Below are 6,242 nucleotides of genomic sequence, written 5' to 3'. Positions count from 1 at the left end.
TGCTACCTGATTCATGTCATTAAAATATAGAATCTCCAATAATCCATAAATGATTGGAAGCTTATTTTTATCTCCAAGGGCTTTGCGCATGGCTCTACTCCAAACTCCATAGTTATTGCAATCGAGCTTAGATGCAATGGTAATGACCATCACCCGGATGCACATAATATGGTTAATCAGTTTGTCTTGGTGGTTGAGATTTTGGTGGCATGGTGAAATGGTGGAAAGCAGATCAAAGGATCAAGAAAGATGATGAAATACAACGGGTAAGTCGAAAAAAACACAAGTTTGAGATTGAAAGTTAGAAGATGAAGAACACTCAAGAATTTTGAGGAATAATGAAGAATGAAGATCAAAGAATCACTCCAAGAGAGGCTATGATACCATGTAATTAATAGAAAATATTCATTGATTATCAAAGAGGTTTATATGAAGGGTATATATAAGTAGCAATGATGTACGATATTTATGGCAGTGCAACTTTATACAATAGAAACTTCTAACCACCATAACTAACTAATAACAACCTCTAACTAACTTTATAATATGTGTAACAAGTCACTACTTCTAACTAGCTTAGAATTATTTGAGGAATAAGTTAGTTTTCTCTAACTTGTTCATGGTGTAATAAAAATAATTCAGAAACTTAAATAAAAAATGAACGACAGATAAATCATTCTATATCAAAAATACATGATTATTGGATTATGGATAAAAAAGATATTTAGGGTTACAAAGTAAATGTTGGGGCTTTTGATTTTGAGTAGTCTTGGCATAAATATAAATGGAACACTATCTCAATACGTCGATGTCATTTCCTTTGACAATGGTGAATTTGATTAGCCAATAGTGTAGGGGTTAATTGTGTTGATTTATTTGGGAGAGGGGTTGGTATTGTTAGAGATGAAAATATGGAAGTGTTGTTGATGGTGTTGGAATAAATAATGTTAGAGATTGATTAGTTAAAATAGTAGTTATGATTTCTTAAATTGTTGAAGAAGAGGAGAAGACGAAGACCCGAAAAAACATAAATTTAGGATCGTATCAAATTTTCCGTTTTAAGAAAAAAATAAATTTTCATAATATTAAATGAAAAAAATAATAAATAATTTAATTACTAAGTAATGGTTTTGACTATTTTATATCCAACTATATCAGAGTATTAACTATGAAGACACCTCATCAAAACTGATGGGAGCTAACAAAATTACAAGACTTGTTTATTAAAGGGATTAAAAAGGTAATTTTAAAAATGAAGGGGCTAATATTTCATTTTGATCAAATTAAGGATTAAAATTGCATTTAAAATTTAAAATAAAAGTTAAAATGCTTCATTATAAAGTGTACTTTAAACCTCTGACATGTGTGAAACTTGATTAGATGCTTGAAGATTACATAGCCATAATATAGAAGAATTGACTGACGTTCTTTTTAAATTGCAAAATGGAAGTTAAGAAGGAAGGCCAACATTTTTAAGATTCTTTAAAAATTATACATCAACTATGTCGAATTCATTGAGAGTTTATTTGGATGCAAAGAAAATGAAGAAGGAAAGGAAGTAAGAGATAAGTGTCTGTTGGTGTAAGCCCTAGAGGCCAATACTTTTGGTACTTGTATCGAATTATTTGTTAATAATAAAAGACTTTTTCTTTATTACGTTTGTTTAATAAAGTCCATAGAATAGCTAGTCTGTTTAATGTATCAAGTATGACTTAATCATGAGATCACATTAAACATAAAGACATTATTCTTAAAGTATCCGTAGTCGAGCTTTATTGTGAAGTGGGATGACATTAAAGCATTAAGACTATTATGTATATAGACTGATGATCACATCTCATGGATCATGGATAAGGAGTTATCAAGTCTTAAACATAGGTATGAATATTAAGAGTAATATTTATACCGGATTGACCCGCTATGAGAATACTATATAGAAAGTTATGCAAAGTGTCATAAGTTATTCTCATGGTGATAATGGTGTATACCACTCTTCGACCTGAAACCACTATGGACCCTAGATGTAGAGTCGAGTGATTTATTGCTGATCAAACATTGTCTGTAATTGGATAACCATAAAGACAGTTGATGGGTACTCCACGAAGCATGCTGAGGGACATGAGTGACCTAGATGGAATTTGCCCATTCTGCATAACAGGATAAATGTCTATGGGCCCAATATTGAACTGGACAAGGATGACACGGTCTATGCCTTGTGTTCAATATATGCATAAGGGAAAAAGGGTAATTATACACATAAGTATTATCACAGAAGGAATTGTCAGATCACATGACATTTTCGTGTCTTGGGTAGCAGTGATGTGTTGCTAGATACCGCTCACTGTTTATTATATTAAATACATGATTTAATATAATTGCCAATGCCGCGAAAACCTACAAGGTCACACACAAAGGACGGATTGATGAGAGATAGAGTAACTAAGGAACACCGTAAGGTACGGTGCCCTTAAGTGAATTGTAGAACATCGTAAAGGTACGGTGTACTTAAGTAGAATACGAAATATGGTAAGGTACCATGAGCTTAAGTGATTTTGGGCATATTATAAGATATGGGCCAAAATACACTTAAGTGGGCTTTTTAGCTTGAAGCCCACACAAGTGGTTCTATAAATAGAACCCTTGTGCAGAAGCGTTCATGGCGGTTGCATTATTTTCATTTTCTCTCTCTCTCTCTCTCTCTCTCTCTCTCTCTCTCTCTCTCTCTCACTCAAAGCCTTCATTCGTACCAGCTAGTACTGAGATTGAAGGAATCCGTTCGTGTGGACTGAGTAGAGACGTTGTCATCGTTCAACGTTCGTGATCGCTCCCTGGATCTGCATCAAAGGTTTTGATCGTCACAAGAGATCTGCACGTAAGGTTTCAATCGTCACAAGAGGTAAATATTCTATCACTGATCATGACCATTCGTAAGGATCTCTAAGGAGAAAATTTTAATTTCCGCTGCGTTTTGGATCGCAATTCTCCTTCAGTGGTATCAGAGCCACTTACGAAACCATGACTCGGATAGCTGTTTATTTTCTGTATTAATATGATTAAAAGACAGAATGAATCAATTAATTAAACGAGTAATTAAATTTGGCATCATGAGTGTACGAATTGGATGATTGATGTTGACTATGCTTCGGAACCGACATTAGTATGGTGAAGCAGCGATACATCGATCGTCCATAGGTTACGCAATTGAGACCGATCAACTTATATATGATATAAGTAATCCTAATGCAAAGTACGGTATATGTGATATGTTGTTTCTGTTTCGTTCAATCAAACACTAAATGGTTGTTTTCCTTTGAGCGATCAATGGTCATTTGCTTCGGAATCCGACATTAGTATGGTAAAGCAATGACTTGTTGATCAATCATACTGAATCAACAATCGAGGTGTGTTTGACGGTCTGAAATTGGTGCATTAGGGTTAGTGACGGCGCAAGGGTTGTGCCGTCAAGGAGTTGTGAATTAGGGGCTTGTTGGAACACGTCTGCTGACTGTTTCAAAGTGCTGGTTTTTGGCCGCGTGACGATCGCCATGGACTTGTGACGATCGTAACAAGCTGGACGTGACAGTCGTCACGTGCTTTGTGACGGTCGTCACATTCACAGATCCAGAATTCTAGGCGTTTCTGTTTTTGGCCGCGTGACGTTCGTCATGGGCCTGTGACGGTCGTAACATGCTTGTGACGGCCGTCACACTCACAGAGTCAGAATTCTCGAGGTTTCTGTTTTGTGACTGCGCAAGAGTTGTGTTGATGCAAAACACTGTCCATTTCAAATGACTCTGCGTAGTATGATCGGTCGCCGAAATTTAATTTGGTTTTAATAAATTAAAGGAATTAAAAATTAATAATAATAATAATAATGTGTGTATCATTATTGCCTTATGGTGATCAGTTATGGCCTTAGTCTTCCTTCATTTTGTTTTGGGTTTTTAAATACGACCTGCGTGTCGTGCCTCTCCTTTTAATCTCTTAATGTAACTTCTTTTCTCATCTCAATCCCTCGTATGTAAAAAGAGTTTCTTCTGTAATGTAATGTTATGAAGAAAGAAAAGAAGACAATGTTATGAAGAAAGAGAAGATTTCAATATCAAAGGAGGACAACCTTGAAGATCAAAGGAGGACAGCCTTGAAGATCTTGCTTGGAGAAGCTTAGATCGTTATTAGGTTAGCTTAGGTTCTCTCATTGGCTTGGGAGAACAATTGCGCTAGGGGCCATAACTGTTTCATTATGTATGTTGATGCATGTGTATGTATGTTGATGCATGTGAATATATGTTGATGCATGTGAGAGACGATTTATATGATAAATAAGCCGGTGAGATCATAACAATTACAATTCCCTCAAATTAAATATTAAGTTTATGCTTTCCAAGTTTTAGCACTCATCAAGACTAGTATCGGATAATGTAGGTTTCGCCTACGCGAGGTGCATGTTCTATATTAGTAAGGTGCGATGGGATAATTGTAATATCCAATTGCTAAAACAATGGGTCAAACTTAACTAAATAAATTATAATAAGATTATATATGTTTAGAAGCAAGAGTTGGGAATGATCCATATGATGGATTAGAATAAGGAGTTATTCACCCAACTGGAATTTTCGAGAGTTGTATGAGATACAATTGGAAGGAGTTCCTACCTAAATAACCTAGTTTTATGTAATCCGCCTACGCGGACTTAGAACAAAGTGAAATATGGATCTCGACCCACTAGAAAATCTTCCAACGGGATTTTCCGAATCAAATGATGAGGGTCATTTGTTTTGAGTAAAATAGTGGGAGCATATTTAATTAAAGGCCTAATTAAATATGTTATTGATACTTATATTTTCATTAATTCTTATGTAGATTACCATGACAACAAACACCTCTAACAACATCTTGCGATCAATCCTTGACAAGGAAAAATTGTCTGGGACAAATTTCCTGGATTGGCACCGAAACCTGAGGATTGTCCTCAAACATGATAAAAAGCTGTATGTCTTGGAGAAACCTGTTCCTGAAGAGGAACCTCCTAGTTCTGCACCTAAGGCAGAAAAAGATGCTTATAAGAAGCATGTCGATGATGCCAATGAAACTGCTTGTCTCACGCTAGCTACCATGAACTCAGAATTGCAAAAGCAACATGAGAACATGGCAGCATTCGATATGATCGAACACCTGAAGATGCTCTATCAAGAGCAAGCAAGGCATGAGAGGTTTGAAGTTTCAAAAGCCCTTTTTCAAAGCAAGTTAGCTGAGGGAGCCCCTGTAAGTCCCCATGTGCTCAAGATGATTGGGTATGTGGGAAACCTTGAAAGGTTGGGTTTTCCCCTCAGAAAGGAACTTGCGACTGATTTGATCTTGCAATCGTTGCCAGATAGATTCAGTCAATTTGTCCTAAATTTCAATATGAATGACATGGAAAAATCGCTTCCTGAACTGCTAGGCATGTTGAGAACAGCTGAGCAGAATCTGAAGACAAAAGGGAAGTCCACTCTGATGATCGGAAATGGAAAGAGACAGAACAAAAGGCCCACCAAGCAGGGTGATAAAGGGAAAGGCAAGGAAGTTGCCAAACCCAGACCCACTGTTGCTGCTTTGAAGCCTAGTGGAGGCATAGCAAAGGCAGACACCTGCTTCCATTGCGGTAAGACCGAACACTGGAAGAGAAACTGCCCAAAGTACCTGGAAGATACGAAGAATGGAGTAGAGACTTCAACTTCAGGTATTTTTGTTATTGAAATAAATTTATCTACTTCTGCATCATGGGTATTAGACACTGGATGTGGTTCTCACATATGTACAAATGTGCAGGGGCTAAAAAGAAGTAGAGATTTGGCAAAAGGTGAAGTTGACCTACGAGTTGGCAATGGAGCAAAGGTTGCTGCTTTAGCCGTAGGAGTTTATGTATTAACTTTACCTAGTAGTTTAATAATTCAGTTAGAGAACTGTTATTATGTACCTGCAATTAGCAGGAATATTATTTCCATTTCTTGTTTGGACAAGTTTGGTTTTTCATTTATAATAAAGAACAATTGTTGCTCAATTTATTTGAATGATATATTCTATGCTACTACACAAATGAGCAATGGACTGTATGTCCTTGATCTCGAAATGCCTATATATAACATTAATACTAAAAGGATGAAACCTAACGAGTTAAATCCAACTTACCTTTGGCATTGTCGATTAGGCCACATAAATGAGAAACGCATTTCCAAACTCCATAAAGATGGACTCTTGGA

This window comes from Lathyrus oleraceus, chromosome 4, assembly GCF_024323335.1.
Source record: "Lathyrus oleraceus cultivar Zhongwan6 chromosome 4, CAAS_Psat_ZW6_1.0, whole genome shotgun sequence".
Taxonomy (NCBI): Eukaryota; Viridiplantae; Streptophyta; class Magnoliopsida; order Fabales; family Fabaceae; genus Lathyrus; species Lathyrus oleraceus.
The sequence above is the reverse complement of the archived record's forward strand: the minus strand, read 5'-3'. Positions refer to the sequence as shown.